The sequence below is a fragment of the Caretta caretta genome, chromosome 15 (genome assembly GCF_965140235.1).
Source record: "Caretta caretta isolate rCarCar2 chromosome 15, rCarCar1.hap1, whole genome shotgun sequence".
In the NCBI taxonomy this organism is placed as follows: Eukaryota; Metazoa; Chordata; order Testudines; family Cheloniidae; genus Caretta; species Caretta caretta.
Genome location: NC_134220.1, coordinates 15,142,349 through 15,161,284, shown reverse-complemented (window position 1 = coordinate 15,161,284; position 18,936 = coordinate 15,142,349). Strand labels below are relative to the sequence as shown.

The 18,936-nt window shown below is 45.5% G+C and overlaps 1 pseudogene; it reads left to right on the top strand.

Annotated features, from left to right (window-relative positions):
- Positions 1-12,799: 12,799 nt before the first annotated feature.
- On the top strand, positions 12,800-18,523 carry LOC125623053 (ubiquitin-like protein 4A pseudogene; annotated as a pseudogene).
- Positions 18,524-18,936: the final 413 nt, after the last annotated feature.

Sequence of the window (18,936 nt, the reverse complement as noted above, 5' to 3'; positions counted from 1 at the left end):
TAATGTACAGTGATAAGAAACTGTTATTTTATGATCTTTTCATTAAAAGCTTGATTGAAAATTATACCTTCTGTTTGGATTTGACTTTTTCTCCAATATAGCATATATCTGTGCATGCATGCACCAACATAAAATCATTTGTGTTTAAAACAGGAATTTTTGCCCTACTGCAAGAAGTAAAATGCTCAACTCAACTATGCAACTCACCACTGCACCTACACAGTGCGTACGCACGATGGTCATTAAAGTACAGGAAAGGATTGAATTGCACTGGCTAGGGCTAGATCCAGGCCTGTGCATGTTTATCACATCCCCTCACCCACTACAAAAGCACCTCTATCCTGACCCTTGCTGCAGGGGCCCTGAGCAAAGCAGGTGAGAACGGCCTACTAGGAATAAAGGTGAGATGCACAAACCCGTTTTCACTTGTGTCCTAACAAGAATTTTAAAACTGGATCTGCAAAGAGATTTGTGCATGGGCCTACTGCTGCGGTGAGACCCTTGCAGAATGTTTCCTCTGTAAATCTTGTGGCCCAGATGCATACTGGGGAACAAGGAAGCAGAAGATTGCATGCTGGCTAACACAGGGCACTTTTCCTAAAGGGAATTCTAGGTTCAAATTCTACCATCAGTTACACAAGTGTAAACTGGGATTTACTTCAGATTCACACTGGTATAACTAGTGATAAAACTTGGCCTATATTTATTTTAGATTTCAGCTGCAAGGAGTTGAAGGACCAAAGCTATTTTTCTGACCAATCTTTTTATACCATTTGATTATGGCCTTAGCAAGAAATGATGAGCTCTCTTGGATCTGAAATCTTAATGGGCATCTCCTGTTTTCCATGGGTACCTTTTCAGGTAGATGGTTTTGTTTGTAATTGCTTTTCTTTATTAGCTGGACAGATCTGGTTACCTTCACCACCACACAAGATCCAAGCTCAATATTTTGTGACTGCTTCTTCTGTCACATTGCCTAGCACAACGTAGTTTTACTTATATTCCTGCTGGAGCTCCTTGAGATACAGCAGAGTAACCCTGGCTTGGAATTAGTATATTTCATCTTTTAACACAATGCTGACTATATTTTAAAGTGACTGACTGAAAGAGCTTCAAGTTTAGTCAGTTTTCTGACAGGCTGCAAAGTCAGCAATGCTGGTAAGAAAATCATTTTTATTTGTCCTTGGAGATGTTTTCCCAAGCAAGGTTAAAGAGAAGGACAAAAATGAACAGAAAAACAGATGAAGAGCTACAGAAAAAGCAGCTGTTATTCTACAGTTCAGATGCGGGAATGAGCCCCTACTCTTCTACCAAGTACTTTTTCCCCTCCCCCAGGAGCTTCTACTCGTTGGCGCATCCTCCTATCTGAAAGTCCACTCCTCAGTAGCAGGAGTAGTTTCCAGCAGAGCTCATGGTTTCGTGCTCTGTTTTACTTTGCACTGGTCGGTCCCTTTTTAATACCATAAAATCCTATAAATGCAATACAAAACTGCATGTGTAACGTACCACCAAAAGGCAGCTGCCTATAGGCATTTTACACACCAGTTCAGGACATAAACAATACCCTAGGTGTTTGAACTGCATGGGAATGTGCACCCTCCTTCCCTCAACACCACAGCTCTCCATTTTTATTTCTTCATTCCCACCTTCATCCGAGCCTCCCATAATCTACCCTCCCCTTCTTGAAAAAATAAATCACTAGAGTTGGTCAAATCTTATGACTGAACATTTCTCCTTTGGAAAATGGTGCTTCCTCAAAATCAAAACTTTCTGTGGGAACTTTTGGTCAATTTTGACCATTTTGTTTTGGGGGAATTAATGTTAAAATCAAAACCGCTGCATTGTCGATCAGAATGGAACACTTTTCATTTTGAAGTCATTGCTTCATCATTTTTTATATTCTGTTACAAATTCTAATAGAAAATGTAAAAAGTCAAAATTGGAACAAAACATTTCAGTTTTATCAGAATGAAACTGGGTGACCTGAATAAAATTTTTTCAAAAATTTTTGTTTTGGGGAAAATTTCAGGTGTTTTGTGTGTTGGGTTTTTTGGGGGAGGGGGGTGTTGGTGTGGTGTTTGTTTTTTTGCTCTCATTCCAATCTTGGACCCAAGATACACTTCTTATTAGAATTTCCTGCAGAATGGAAATTCCAAGTTTTTAAACCAACTTTAATAAAACTTTTTTTTTATTTTTAGAATCACCTGTTTCTTGTAAGGCTTTGTCAGTACTAGACAAGCTGCGCTGGTTTAAACTAAAATTATTTTAATTTAAATGGTGCACGCCCCTAAAGTTAACACACTTAAACTGGTGTAACCCTTGCTTAAATCAGTACAGCTTGCAATTTAAGCAAATACTAAATTGTGTAAATGCATATACAATAGGTTTATATTGATTTTAACTAAACTGAATTTTATAATCAACCAACCATTGCAATAGTTTTGGCATTGATGGGACTTAAGAAGTTTGGAAACCTAACCAAAGAAATCAAGTGCTCTTGGTAAAAACCTTCGTTCTTCCTTCCACAATCCTCTCCCCTCCTGTTTGTCCTTTGTGCAGTCTGTTCTTTGGGACATGGTTTGTGTCTTGGGTATAAAGCATAGCACATCTGGGATGCTGTACGAGTGATCGTGTAGGGAGATCAGCACTCTTTCACTCTGTGCTTATATCAGTTATTACCATTATCCTTCGCCTTGCACTGTATAAAACTCTCCATAAGTACTTGAACACAGACATTTGTTTCCACTCCATTTCTGTTAATTTCCACATGTCCAGTGTTACTCAGACTCTCATATTTCTCCCCACCCCGAGTTGGCATTCTTTCTCTTTACATACCTGGTGGTGTAGTGGGTTTTCTGTTTGTATGAATAATCTCTTTTTCCCCTGTGCTGCAGCAGCTCTGCTAGCTCTTCTGTATCTCAAGGCTCTAGCCCAGACCCACTACTTTTACTTGTCCATTAAGCTATTTTCTCTGGATCCGGCTGACTTCTAATGCCATTGCTCCATCATCTGTTCTGTAAAAGTGACACAGCTTCCACATCCATCTTTAGTTCACTCTTCCTTTCTCATCCATTTACTGATATCTGCCTGATGCCTTAGTTTGCACCTGGTAATGCTATCACTTCACGCTGTTAACTGCTTTAAGATGGTGTTTCCCTTATAACACCAGTCTCCTTAAGTCTGACTCAGTGCGCTTCCAGAGTTGGGCATGTAGCACCAGGAAGATACCGGAATTTACCGTTTTAACCAATACGTCCCTTGTTTCCCTATCACCTCCTCCTAGAACACTTCTTAGATCGTCTCTTTCCTGGATTCTACCTCTTTAGTGATCCTTACTCCTTTGGATTATCACGCTACATCTTTACCCTTGTAATTCTTCCTTTTCAGGCGTGGCCTGGATGTGTTCTGTGGTTGCCTGTAACCATGACGTGAAGTGGTTACAAACATTGAGAGAGGCTTAAATTCTTACGTTCAGATTCCATTTGGTCAGAACCCAGGGTAACTAGTTACAGGAGCACATTATGTCAGTAGTAGCATTGCACCTACACTCAGTGCAGTGAAGCAAAACCCATTCATCTTGCTGCCTTCTGTTGGCCCTGATAGCATCTCCAGGTGCTAGGAAGAGAGGCCAGCCTTGTAAGTAAAAATCTGAACAGCTAGAGAAGGAGGTGGTGGGTGGTCTATGTCATTCCTTTGCTCTCTTACCCCTACTCTTCATTTCCTGCTTGGCTGAAGAAAAGAGTGCCAGGCTGGTGATGGCACAAGCAGCATCTTGGCTCTTTCAGAATGCCATGGTGGGTTTCTGACAAAAGGATACTATACCATGGAAATCCTGACTCTCTCTGCTTGTTCACCAGCTCCTTCTTATAAAGAGTAATTAAAACCGTCCCCATCTGCTTCAACCTCATGTTAAAACCAACAGCTCTTATAAAATAAACCACTGACTTGGTGCAAATAAAGAAATCCCTTAGGAGCCCAACTCCAAGAAAGTAGGAATCAAGGCCTTTTTATTAATCTAGTAAAAACTAGAACCCAGCTCCTGCCCCTTCTGGTGGAAGAGAGGAAAGGAGCCTGGCAGGATGTCTGACCTAATCATCCCTGCCTCGGTAAAGCAGGAGGGCTCCAGGCAGATGCAGGTAAAGTGTGCATGATGGGGTGCAGCTTTCTGATGTTCACAAAATGATCACTGTGCTGCTCTCCATTCTGGCAATGCCACGCAACTTACGGTATGTAGCCTATGGCTGTAGGCCCAGCAACCTGATCATCCTGCCCAACCCTATGCTCAATACTTAGTACGAGTCAACTATCCTGCCCAACAACTGTGCAGACTCTCTTCCTCTGCACTGCCCCAGTGATTGACGTGTCTTGTGTGTGCTACTGTAGCATGACTGATTGTATTCAAACACCACTGAGCTACTGGCTGGATAGATGTAGCTGTGCGGCAGTGAAGAGGACTGAATGCCAGAGGAGAGAACAAATGATGTCACGTATAACAATCCTGAGCTGCCCAGTGGCTGAGCAGCTGCCTAACATGCAGAAATAAAGTACTGGTTTCTAGGATTGTGGCCACTGAAGGCTCCTCGTTGGCTCTTGGTGTTTCCCTGACTGGCAATGACCAGCAGTCAATTCCAGCTGTTCCCCTTGCCACCCTAGCTAAAGGCCATCCAGGGAGGGTTGCACAATCAGAGCTTGATCGGTATTTTCCACAGCTTAGCTGGCAAAGCCCCTCCTTTTTCCAGCACAGATGTTTTCCATCTCTGCTCAGGAAATGTGCACTGTTTTTTTAATTCCTGGGGCTGGCGTTACAAAGCAGTCATGGCCAGGCTGTCTGCGTGGAATGTGCCACAAAGTGGCCATGGGGTAACTCTGGATTCTTAAAGCAAACACAATGGAAAGACGATTCTTGCACAGGCCCAAGTGAGGTGGGGTCAGTGCACAGACACTCAGATGAGGTAGCCATAGACACAATTTTTTCTCTTGGGTGTTATATCCAGACACCCCCTTTCGCCACTGTTCTCTTTCCCATATTGATACAGCTCCTTTCTTTGTTACCAGATTTATAGAACATATCACTAAGACTGGGAGGTTTAAGAAGGCACATGTGTTGTCTGACCCTAGTTTTTGGTAAAAATAGGGAGGTCAGTTGGCCATTAGTTGCCTATCCTCAAGGTGGCTATTGTGGGTGGAGAAGCTAAAATGTTACCCTCATCTACACTATTTAATTTACTGTGTTATTAGAGACCGCTGCAGCCTGGTGACACTCCATAGAGTTAAACAACATTTTGGTCCCATCACCACAAGCAAGTTCAAATCAAAGCAGAGCATGCTGGGACAGTGGGATAGGGGTCAAGGCACCAGAGAAGACCAGGTGGAATAGGACTTGTTCCACCAGAGAATCCCACTGTGCTCAGAAACATCCTGGCTCCATGTTCCCTGCTTTCCCCCAAAGCCCTGGTAATTAGCCAGCTCTCTGCTTGCATCGACCTGGAAATGAGCCTAGTTTCCTTAAGGGATAAGGCAGTAATGTTAATACCATGTATAATAACTAAAAAGAATACATGTTCACGAGGGCACAGAATTACAGCTGCTAAGGGAGCCGTACCATGAATTTCCTGACTCCTCTGTGTGTGTAAAATGTCTGTCTCTTTCTGCTTGTATTTGAAGACAGGTAGTGGGAGCTCCGATGAATGGCCTTAGATCACAGCAAGGATTTGCTCTGGAGCAGACCTTTATGGGGGTAGGAGTGGAAATCACCCTTCAACCTAAGGAAGAGACCATGCAAACACCTGGGCAGCAGCCTCCAGAAGGCTCATCTCGTTTATAGCCCCTCATCACAGGGCCAGAGGCAGCTGCTTGCAAAGCAAAACAGCTAGGCACTGCAATGCACTATCTACCTCCTGCAATTGCCAACCAACAGCGATCTGGGGCGGGGGGGAGACAGGGAAGCTGAGCCCAACCCCCTCCCTATTCTGGCTACCAAATTAAGCTAAAGCAATAAGGGCCACTCAAAATCCGTTTAAAAGCATCCACGCAGTTTAACTGAATCAGTGCCATTGCCACGGGGAGAGCAGTCCCAAGAAGCACAAGCCTCATAAGCAGCAGTATGAAAATCAGTTGCACTAGCAACTTGTTGGCGTTTAGGGGGAGTCTTTCCTTCAGGGTGGGGGATGAGGCAGGAAGGTGCGATCACCTGGCAATGCACCTCAGCCCAGCCCTTCAAATACATCCAGCTCTTCCAGCCCTTGTGAGCAGAGCATGCCACTTGTGCAAAATCAGTCGTGTGATGCATCTGAGTGGCAGGAGAATGGAGGAATGCAAATTCTCATTTTAACCTGTGACTTACCTTGGTTTCAAATTAGTTCAAGTCGCAGCAGATACTGGTGCAAGGTGCACAGACTAGTGGTTTATCCTAGCGTACGTACACCAGTGCTAAAAACCCATATAGCAAAGGGCTGAGAGGCTATTCCGTACTCTGTCCTCATACCAGACCTTTCTTGTAGTCTATTTAAGGGTAGAGTGGTCTGGGGCCCTGTGGATGGCAGAGCTGTGTACACACAAACACTGCATAGACTTGAACTGTGCTTACTCTCCAGCTACACATTTCATTCACAGCTGTTGGGGGTCTTTGTGCCAATAGAGTCTTTGCGGGTGATTTTAATGTGCCTGCTGAGCTCCTTTACTGAATTACATTTACTTTCCAAACCTCAACCCAGCCCCCATGAACACTGATCACCCTGCATACCTTCCTCTGTGGTATGTGAAGGTCTCTTGAATTTTTTGACAATCCATCCACTCAAACTCCAGTTCTGCCCTACCTGTGCATACTGCCTCCAGCCCAGAGAGACTGTGCCCAGAACAGACCAGTTCCATGGATTGTAAATGCCTCAGAGCAGGGACTTTGTTTTTTGTTAAAAGAAAAGGAGTACTTGTGGCACCTTAGAGACTAACCAATTTATTTGAGCATGAGCTTTCGTGAGCTACAGCTCACTTCGTAAACATCTGATGAAGTGAGCTGTAGCTCACGAAAGCTCATGCTCAAATAAATTGGTTAGTCTCTAAGGTGCCACAAGTCCTCCTTTTCTTTTTGCGAATACAGACTAACACGGCTGTTCCTCTGAAACCTGTTTTTTGTTCGTACAGCACCTAGCACACTGGGGTCATGGACCAAAACTAAGGGTCCTCGGTGCTACCACAATACAAATACTAAACAATAATAATTTTGGAGCGTAGACACCAACTGACTTCTAACTTACTGTTGGCCACTGCTGTGTTGCTCTCTGAGTGAAGGCTAAGGACTTGTCTGCACTTAAAAGTTTTACAATTACACTCTGCCAGCATAAGAACTACGCTGGCCAAAGAAAAAGAAAAACCTCACACCCTTTACCTTTTTACAGTGTAAAGCAGGCATAGTCTACCCTTCCATAGGTGTCACGTATCCCACCTGTGGCCTCACGCATGCTCTAAGTGGCAAGCCTTCCCGTCAGCCTGGCCCTTTCACGCCCTAGGGGATTGTGAGGCAACATTCTTGAGCAACAAAGAGGTGCGTGACACAGTGGTACATAAAATAAACTTGTTAAATCTCTTCCCCAATGATCACCATGTCTGAGGGGCTCTAATTTACCTTCGCCCCAAATCTAAGCACCTTTGATTTAAATCCACATCCCTTGTTTTTCAGAATAACTTTTACCTTTCCATTTTCTTTGCATGTGGCGTTTAAGGGGGGAGCAGGGTTGTTTTGTTTGGGTGCCAAAGGTCGATTTTTCATTTTTTTTTTTTTTTTTTTAAGTTTTATGGAAAGAAACAAAGTGTCTTTTGAAAAGCTGCTTTACCAGGGCTGCTTTTGCCCTGAAAACACATGCACCTGGAAATTCCACTGCTCAAGAGTAGCTGTAAAAAGATTAGTGCCTAAATGCTCTCGCTGCGCCTGGGGAGCTGGGAAATCGGCTGAGTACCATGGTTGGAGCCCCTCTCTGTCCCTAAAAACAGAATTAGTGGGGTCCTTTATAAATAGAAAAGCAGACTGAAATGTCAGGTTTCTTTTCAAAGCAGGATGCCATTTAAATGCTTCCTTGACTTCCCCAGTCAAATAAAAGTGTGGAGACTCGTGCAGAGCAGGCCTTGACGAACTGATTTTAAAGTGTATTATTTGCCAGTTTAGGGTCATACCCTATGAGCAGCTTACAGCAAGCCGCCTTCAACCCATCACAGCAAAGCAGGCTAGCCCTCAAATCTCCTGCGCTGTATCAGAACTTCCCTGAGATCTCCCCCTGCTTGTTCTACCTGTCCAAGCTGCATGTTATTGGGTGGGGGCGTTTAATGTTTTGTTTGTTTTTAACTTGAAAAAAAAAAAAAAGAGCTGTTGGAGAATACAGAATCCTCCTCCCCTCAGTGCACCTGAACCATAGAAGTGTTGGACTGGAAGTGACCTCGAGAGGTCAGCTACTCCAGGTCCCTGCACTCAGCGCAGGACTGAAGAGTGCCTTTATGAACACACAAGTGTGTGCAGCATCAAATGAGTCACAAAAGCTAGGAAACCTGTCGCTGAGCTGCCCTTAGCAGAGCTGCTAGATGCCACTTTGCCCTCAAAAAGTAGCTAGGGGGCATTCGGGGGGTGAGGTAATTTTTTTTTTATTGGACCAACTTCTGTTGGTGAGAGAGAGCTACACAGAGTTCTTCTTCAGGTAAATAGGTAGCAGCAGCCTGAAGCTCATCAAGACTAGAGCCGCCCATGTCGCTAACACCCGTGGATCTGAACGGGTGCTAGCAATGGTTGGGAATTTTTAGAAAATGTCCCCAATAGCGGTGGACTTTAAGGCTTTTACTTTTAACTCATCCTGAGGTGTTCAGCCCCTAATACATACAGTGTGTTCTGCAGAGCACCCGGGGCTAGGGTGCGGGGTGCTTTAGAAAGGAATCAGAGATAAGCTAAGGTCATGTGTCCAGGGTCCATTTGGTCACCAGGGAGGATATGGACCCTGGAGAGCTGGTGAGGGTATGGTGAAGCATCCTCAGAGCCCTGAGATGGGTGGAAGCAACAGCTACTTCTCACCTACCTCAGGAAAATTAAACAAAGGGGAAAATTAAACACTGGCAACTAAATTTCATTTGACAGTTTTAGTTGGAGTGATAAATTCACCAGTGCTGGTATGTAAGGTACATGAGCACCCGCACCATGGTCAAACTCTATTCCCTGCGCATGCAGAGTGCTTACAAGTGCTTCCTTGCTTTGCCTGCACACATGGATAGTTCAGAGGATCTGGGACCATGCACTCAGCAGGTGTAATTTACTCCCCAAGCTTTGAAAGTTTAGCCCAACAATAGAGATGGGGCCCAAACCAAAATCCTGTCTCAACCTTCCCTTGCCCTTCCCTCTAAAGATGGTGTCTGAACTTTGTGCCTTGGCCCCCTCTCTACCAAAAATGACTGTGCTGATTGATTGATTGATATTTTTCCATCACTCCTGAGCTGAGCCCTTGTTTGCCAAGTTTTCAGCCTAGAGCAAATTTTTACAGTCAAATTATAACCCCTTTGAAAAAGAGAAGTTTTTCTGGATATTCCACTCTCACGCCCATTACTCACCTTGTAATGAGCCAGGGAATATGACATGGTTTTTAACTATATGGTATCCACTTCCCAAAGCTCAGTGTCTCAGGTGTGAGCGCTCCCCTCATTAATTCACTTCCTTTGCACCTTGGCTCCAAATCCTCTGCTAGGGCTTCTGTTTTCTGGGATAGCTAGTGGCAGGACACCTGTCCTGGGAGCTGTGAGGGAGGAGAATGAATAAGTGGTCATGTTTTCAGAAAGGAAAATGCAGGGGCTGGATAGGTAGCCAGCGAGCATGCCACATATCACAGGATCCTCATGACCCTCTATGGCATGATGCTATGCTGCAATGATGACTATGCACCTCACTTAGAAGCCACCTTTCACATTATCAGCTCTCAGAATATCATCTTGTGTCTCAATGTTTGATGTTTTCTTTAAAGCCCCAGCTCCAGATATCACTTGATTACATGAGCCTCTCAGGGTCTTTTGTTTGTTTGGGTAAGTAAGTTTCTAGCCCTCATGGTTGCAGACAAAAGCCTGAAAACACAACTCTCAAGTGTAATCTAACAGCTCAAAACCAGAGAGCACATTTAAAATAGAGACATTTTTAATCCAGTCTCTTGACTTTTGTGGGGGGGCCTGATTCAGGATTTTTGCATGCCTAGGGTGGCAAACCTTTACAAACATATATGAAGGCCAGACCCTACCCGGATGAGCTTACATTCTATGAACCTGATCCTGCACTCGCAAGAGTAATCCCATTGGAAACAGTGAGCAAGGACTGCTCCTGGAGGTGAGGCCCTGCAGGATCGGAACCTAAATTAGACAGTTTACACATGAGTAGTAGACTCATCTGGGTGAGAGGGGGATAGTGGCACACTTATGAGCCTCTCATCTGCAACTGAGGCCGTATCTACACTACAAATACTTTGCCGGTATAGTTATACAGCCAGAGCCTCCTAGTGTAGATGTCTATGCTGGCAAAGGGAGTTCTGCTGCTGGTATGGGAATGCCACTGCACAGAACAACATTAGCTATGCCAACAGAAGCATTCTGTGTCTACGCAGAGGGGTTCGCCGGCACAGCAAAGTGGTTTATCACACTCTTCACTGATGCAGCAATACCAACAAAAAACTTTAGTGTAGATCTGGCCTGAGACATCACTTGGCCACACCATACACACTGTGGTTAACACTCTTAGGTCAAATAAATTGGTTAGTCTCTAAGGTGCCACAAGTACTCCTTTTCTTTTTGCGAATACAGACTAACACGGCTGTTACTCTGAACTCTTAGGTCAGTCATTATTTCACTGTTCACCCTTGAACACTCCACAACAGGGGATGAAGAGAGGAGAGAATAGTGCCAGTGACAGAGGGGTGCCAGAAATGGGTCCATCAAGTCAGAGACAGAAGGTCCTCCTTTCTTTTCTTTCAAATGAGAAAAAACAAAATGCCAGGATTGTGCAGCATTTGACAGTAGAAAAGGTTCAGTGAAGCAAACACGACTGCCTACTGAATTATTACTGCAGGCACATATCAGAGAAAACCATATCCTGTCGATGCAGTGGGGAAAGGAAGACAGTACATCCACTAGTATCTTAGATAGTGGCGATGGGATGGGCTACCCCCAGCTCAAAGGAGGGGCCAGATGACATTGTAATTGTATTTGTTTAGGCTCTGGTTTTCCACAAGAGCTGGTTGGGTGCTCAGCACTTTGGAAAATCTGGTCTCAGTGATGGGTGATGAGCACTTTAAAATTTGTTCCTTAATGCTCAGTCACATTGTGTCTGGCAAGCACATAGTGTTTAACCATCAAATAGAACAGCCTGACAATTTAGCCAAGAAAATGGATCACTCGCCGCCTCACTCTTCCCTCCTCCCCACCACCAATACCAGAACAAATAACCTTGTTAGCTTCTCAAAAGCCAGCTAGAAGGGATGTGGCTTAAAAACAGATCCTTTACAGGGTTCAGAAAATGGTTCCTCCGAACTGAGATGCTTCAGCATCTCAAAGCAGAAGTGTCCAAGAGGCATAAGCTAATGTTCCTTCTCTTTGCAGAGCACCTACTGCTTGATACCATTAATGACTCTTCTAAATTATAATCCTAGCAAGTACAGTTTTGCACGATCATCAAAACTCCATTTACCTCAGTAGAGTTACTCCCAATTTACACCAGTGCCAGCATGACAAGAGTTAGCCCCAAGGGATTAGTTGAGAAGGAAAATAGGGCCTCATCTTTCCAGGCGCTGAGTATCTTTATGGAAAGTCCCAGCTAAAGAGGGCAATTCCCCACTAGACTATTTGGTGACACTCTGCCAGACATGGCTAGTGTCTAATCTAAAAGGCTAGAACACTGCCCAACTCTGGCTCAAAGGAATTTTGTGGTGAGAGGGCAGGGAAAAAGAGCCTCTGTTGTTTCCAGTGCTTGACTTGGAGCCCAGCTCTTCCTAGGTGTGGAAAGATTTCAGAGTAGCAGCCGTGTTAGTCTGTATTCGCAAAAAGAAAAGGAGTACTTGTGGCACCTTAGAGACTAACCAATTTATTTGAGCATGAGCTTTCGTGAGCTACAGCTCGCTGTAGCTCACGAAAGCTCATGCTCAAATAAATTGGTTAGTCTCTAAGGTGCCACAAGTACTCCTTTTCTTTTTAGGTGTGGAAAGGTGCTATTATGAGAGGTGAGGCCCCAGCTGCAGATTCATTAACATCTATACAATAGAGACCATGGTCTCACACACACTGGAACTAGGATGTGGGCAAATGTCAGGATGACTGTGTTGCTGAGATTTACGTGAGCATGGAGGCCTCCACTGGCAGGGACTTTTCAAGGTGGTTCCAAGCCTCAGTCGCTGCAAACTTTCAAAGCCGCGGTTGTTTTTTCTTAACAAGAGCTTTGATCAGCCAGGGCATGTCTACACTGCAGCAGGGAGTGAGTCTCTCGGGCTAGGCAGACTTGTGTTAGCTGGGCTCACGCTGGTGTGCTAAAAATAGCAGCGTGGATACTGATGGAGGTGTGGGCTAGCCACCCTAGCTCAGACTCACCCTACCCCGAGCCTCTGCCAGTGCCGCAACATCCACACTGCTGCTACTTTTAGACTCACTCCCAGCTATAGTGCAGAGATACCTTTAAGCTCCAGCAGCTAAGGGCAGCAGTGAGATCCCAGGACAGAGCCTCAGAGAGGATGTCCGTGACTGATAAAACGGGAGAACAAGTGATAATTTGTGTTCTGATTTTACTTACAAGACAAAATCCACGATGCCAACGGTCAGTGGATGTCAGAGTCATGAGCAGACATGACGTGGTCATTACCGACATCTCAACTAGACTCATGTAAAAAGGATCAATAACCTCCACTCCTACAATCTCAGCTTTTCACTGAAGAAAAGGTTGCCTCCCTCCTGGCTGTACAGATAAGCTTAAAAATGTGACACAAGTGTCACTGAGGCAGTGACATCTGCTGCCTCTGCAGAGATCCTGAGTGGTGTGAATAGCCCCGTTTATCTCCATGTGATAGTTAACTCCAAGATCCCCTGCTCTGGGGGGCCGCAGGAAAGGATGAGAGTGCAGCAGGCCCAGCACTTCCACCCAACACTTCATATGTACTGTGGGGTCCCCGATGCTGCCACCCCTGCGCCTCTCCCAGGTGGGAGAAGGGACGCTGCTGCAGCTGAGAGGAGAAGAGCCTCTGCTCCTCCTTGCCTCTATGGGCAGGAAGGCCCCCCACTTCCACTGCCACTCCACGGGGGAAGTATTTTGTAGTGTGCCGAAAGCTCATTGATTCAGCCCTCCAAGGCATGTCATGCAAGCAAATAAACACGCAGTCCTTGCCCTGAAGAATTTACAATCTAGGGTTCAAACCATGCAAAGATTTATGCACATGCTTGGTTTGGAACTACTCATAAGTGAGGGTTACAAGCAAATAAGAAAGGGGCGAGAGAGGCAGGGCGCTGGTGGGTGTTTGTAGCAAGCTGCTGAGCAGTAGAGGGCCAGAGAAGGCTGCAGACCTTGTTTGTCAATAGGAGGTGGAAGGCTCTACCAGCTATGGGGCTCCAATGAACTTTATAATTCCAATAGGCTTTATTTTTCTAGGTAATATCCCTGCATTTTAAATTACCCCTTGAATAATGATCTAATCAAGCAGAATTCCTTTGGTATTCATCAGAATACTAGACAAGCTCTTTGTGGTTAATGTTATCAATGTAGATATCATAAGGACTTTGACAGGATTACCAGTGGAATTCACCATTCATTAACCAGACCATTATTTATAATGGCGGGGGAAGGGGGGTGTTGAGTGGTTTTGTTTTTCACATGGGACCCTGTTTATTTGGAGGTGGGGAAGCTCAGGGTGGCAGAGGTGATGAAGGTGTCTGATTCAGAGATCTCAATCAGCTGCCCTGGCAGCACTGAGATCTCTCTCCCCATCTGCACGTCTTCACTTTCATCATCTGTTTCCCTGATGGGGAAACTACTGGAAAAGAGCCACGAGGTACGCCTGGAGAACTCACTCCACCACACATGGGTTTGAGGTTGTAACCCAGTGAGGAGACAGGCAGCTGAAACCAGTCCACAGACCTGATCAGCAGATCCATGTAGGAGAGCTAAAGTACTGAAGCCAGGGCACCAATAAAGGGAGCTCTGTTGCAACAAATGGGAGCCTGTTAGAAATTCAGAAGCAGCTGGGATTGAAGGTGAGAGCAGGAGGATATTTAGCCAAGAAAAAAAAAATCCTATTTCCTTTTCTCTTCCCCTAAAATCCAAAATGAGCTCTTTACTGTAGCCTGACTCAGCACAACAGGAAGACAAAAGATAAAACACTATTGAGCAATGGAACGCAATGATCAAATATGTAAAAGGAAACAAATATGAAAACAAAACTTAAAAACAGGGCGGTTTTCTATTCAAAGGGCTAACTACAGTAGATATCAATTGTCTAGACTCCCTGCTGCACTCCAGGAAACTTTACATGGGTTAATATTGCTGCAACATTTCCAAACTCTAGCATCTGGGAAAAAAATCACTGGCACCAGAAAGAGGCAGACAAAGGTACTTGGCATCCAAAATGAAGTGTAGAAGGACAAAACAAAAGGTGAGGGGGAAATTCCCTGGTGACATCCCAGAGCATCTCTTCATTCATTCCCCATTCAGGCAGGAGGGGTAAGAGGCAAATTTAAAGCCAGACTCAGTGCTTTTTCTGTTGCACAGTGCAGCCCACCTAAAATGATCCAAACAATCCAGCTTCTTAGGAATTTAATCCCATCTGCACTGCACTGGGATTCCCAGCCCTGCAGAGTGACATCCATTGAACAACACTGAGTTCCTGTAACCAAGGCAGCCTGATTGTGCAAGACCAATGGAGTGTTCTCCAGAACCATGCTTACAGAATCCTGTGAGGTGCTGCGGGCCCTAGACTCCCACCAAAGATGTGTAATGCCTTTACATACTACTAGTCCTGTCGCACCATTCAAATGCGCCGAATGCTGTCACCATGGTAGTGTTCATTTGTATTGTGATAATTCAGATGAGTTGTGGAGACATAAAGTGTTGCAGAACTGGGACAGTCAGGTGCATTCAGCCTGCAGAAAGAAATATGGTACTGCTTCTAAAGTAAAATGCAAAAGCATTTAGCATTGCTTTCTCTCCCCATTGCCCGACCTGCTAACCTACAGAGGTAATTAAACCAGAGTGTGAAAGCATATTCAGTACTGTAGAGTTAGACCAACAGGAGTAGCATGAAACTTCCACACATACTATCACTATATTGATTTAATCACACACAGAACTACTCTACTTAGTACTTTCAAATACACTTAAGGAAGTGGGGATAGGGGAAGGAAACCCCAAAACTCAAAGATGACTTACAAAATGGAGCCCCAACAGAACAAGCCAAAAGCTCCCATCAGTCCTTCCCCACCTACTCAATAGGAGTGGAGCTGACCAGGAGTTCAAGTTGAACTGTTTCAACTGCTAGCCCATAATCTAACTTTTCACAGCTCCTATGGAAAACCTCATGTCTCAGAGTCCAAGAACTGGTGTGAATTTCCTCCTCCTCAATTTGTTCCAGGAATCCATCCACTGAGAGACCATCACAGAAGAGGTACTCCTTAGTGGGTATCCAACATAAACCTGGTTTCCAGGCTCACAGTCCATATTCTAATGCCTTCTTGTTCTTCTTAAGCACATCACTTAGTCTTTGGTTTTTTAAAAAAAATCCATGGGATCTCTCTTAGCTTTTCCTTCAGGCAGCTGCTCCAAAGAGGTCCACCCAAAAGGTAAATGAAAAGCCAAAAAAGTGTTAACATTAAACAGAGACTCAACCTAGCAAAACTGTTGCTGATATTCAGGACTGTTAACCACATGTATCTTGCCTGAACAATTTCCAAACCATAGATGATGTTTAATGTGGAAAAAAACTATAAATGTACAAAAAGTTACTTCTAAGTCCAAAACACAGAGTTCCCTACTTACGGCTTTGATGAACAAAGTGTGTTGCATTCTAGCAACACGCTTTTGGCACTCTCAAGAACCTTTTCATGAGCTGGAAATTCATGGCATCACACATCAGCATAGGCATTACTTACAACAGATAGGGTTGTTGTTTTTTTTCCCCCCATCACTGTGCAGGCTCTCTCGTCTACACTACACAAGACAATACACTCTCCTCCCAGCATTGCTCTGGGTAGAAAGACGACCAGAATGAGCTGAATAGACATAGAAAAAGTTGTTGTCCATTGTGTTCTGTTGTTCCCACAATTCTTATCTTCACTTCATCTGTGTTCTGTATTGTCTTCCCAGTCCAGCAAAAGACAATTTCTGAGTTAACTATGCACAAGTCAGTGGTGCCTAGCTTACAGCAGAGCAGATTTGTGTACCTCTCAATAAAATACACGCTCTGAGGAAACGGTACTATTTTCTTCTCTCTTACTGATGATTTTCAGAACATTTTCAAGCACATTCCACAGCTACATTAAAATGAAGCCTTTAAAGCAAACAAGTTGCACTGGCCTCCAAGAATGCTCTAACTCCACAGGAGAAAAGCTCCCCTAGTCTGGCAGATACTGGAAGAATGCAAGATGATGTGTTTGCTGAATAGGGAATCGAACATGCAGAGCATTTAATTCAGTGGACATCTTCTGACATGTCACAACTAAGAAAACCATTTAACGCTGACAACAACCACCATTACTCCAACGGAGTGCAAAAAATGTACTTGTCAAGTTTGTTATCAGATTGTGCAAAAAATTTATGAAGTATCTTCCTATTATGAAGTCTGAACTGAGAAACTTTGGGAGAGTAGATGGAAGACACATGATGCCCAGGCCATGAAGAACATAAAAGAACTACTCTTCTAGCCTCTTATCAGGGGAGAAAGCATTCCTCCTTGGGATCGGATGGGAGAGGACAGGAGAAAGCTAGAGAGCAGGGCTTTGCAAGCTTTTTCTGTAAGGCAGCCCACATCTTAATAGAGAAATTGGCCTTTTGTGATCAAGCAACTGTGCCAACTACACCAGTTGTTTGCATGGAGAAGCAGTATTAAGAAAATATTGCAAGTATTTAGTAGGTGGAAAGGAGAAAGAAAGAGAACCATGTGACCTGTCAGGTCTTTGCAGACCACCAGTGGGCCACAGACAGTGGCTTGAAAAATACTGCTGTAGAGTTTTGCTGTTCCATTTGTGACAAAGTTCCTCCTCTGCCTTAGTGGGTCCTGCGCTTATTGGCAGATTTGCTTGCCTCAGAGATTCACGGCAGCCCTCAGTTTGGCCACTTTTACTAGTGGCTCAAACCTGCCGTTCACTCAGCTAACCTCATCACTAGCCAGCACGGGGAAAAGGAAGGAGAACAATCCCCGCAGTCTCTGCTGATCCACTATGTGGGTCGGGGAACAGCTCAGAGACCTTCCCCTCTGGTGGAACCCACAGTCCAAGTCAACTCCTCCTGTGTCTGATCAGGAGTTGGGAGGTTTGGGGGGAACCCAGGCCCGCCCTCTACTCCGGGTTCCAGCCCAGGGCCTGTGGACTGTAGCTGTCTAGAGTGCCTCCTGGAACAGCTGCATGACAGCTACAGCCCTCTGGGCTACTTCCCCATGGCCTCCTCCCAACACCTTCTTTATCCTCACCACAGGATCTTCCTCCTGGTGTCTGATAAGCTTGTACTCCTCAGTCCTCCAGCAGTATGCTTTCCCTTCTCACTCTCAGCTCCTAGTGCCTCTTGCTCCCAGCTCCTTGCACACATGCCACAAACTGAAGTGAGGTCCTTTTTAAACTCAGGCACCCTGATTAGCCAGCCTGCCCTAACTGATTCCAGCAGCTTCTTAATTGGCTCCAGGTGTCCTAATTAACCTGCCTGCCTGAATTTGTTCCAGCAAATTCCTTCTTGTTCTGGAACTGCCCCTGTTACCTTACCCAGGGAAAATGGACCTGCTTAATCTGGGACTAATATATCTGCCTTCTAACACTCACCGGTGAAGCCGCTGCAGGGCCGGGGCTGCAGCCCGCAGGTCTCCGCGGACGAGCGCGTCAGCACCCTGAAGCATCTGGTCTTGGAGAAGTTGAATGTCCCAGTCTCTCAGCAGCGGCTGCTTTTCAAGGGCAAAGCCCTGGCAGATGAGCACCGGCTCTCAGACTATTCCATCGGCCCTGAGTCCAAGCTGAACCTGGTGATCAAGCCACCGGAGAAGGCTTCCCCCGAGGACCCGGGGCACAGGGGACCCCCGCCACCATTCCCGACCATCTGGCACCCGCTGGGCCAGGTCCTGGCTCGGCACTTCAGCACAGCTGACGCGGAGAAGGTGCTGGAGCAGCTGCAGAAGGATTATGGGCGGAGCCTTCGTCTGCTGAGCCTGGATGACATTGAGCGGCTGGCCACGCGGCTGCTGCAGCCAGAGGTGGCTGATGCAGTGGAGATGGGATTCCTGGACTAGCACCCAGACAGCCGTGGGCCCGGGGGAAAGACTTCAGCCTGGCCCTCCCTGCACCTGGAACAAGGTGCCTGCAGGCAGGGCCCAGTCGGGGGCTCAGGGTCCCTCTGCCCCCTCCTCACACCTCTGAACTGCTGCTAAGGAGCCTGTCTGTGTCTCCCATTCCCCATTAAAGGTGATGGTAGGTGTGTGTGGGGGGGGGAAACACTCTCCTGTAGCCATCTGGCCTGACCCTGTCACACATTGATATTTATATCCTGGCATAACAACCTCGTACTTTTGTGACTGGGGAGCTTTTTGTGTTCCCCATCACAAAACATGCTAAATTATTGTGGTTGTTCGGTGTCAGCGATGACCACTATATCAACCGAATGTCTTCTGCATAGAGGGCCAGATCCTCATCTGGTATAAATCAGTGTAACTCCATTGTCTTGCAGTTTACACCAGTTGAGGATCTATCCCAGAAACATGTTGC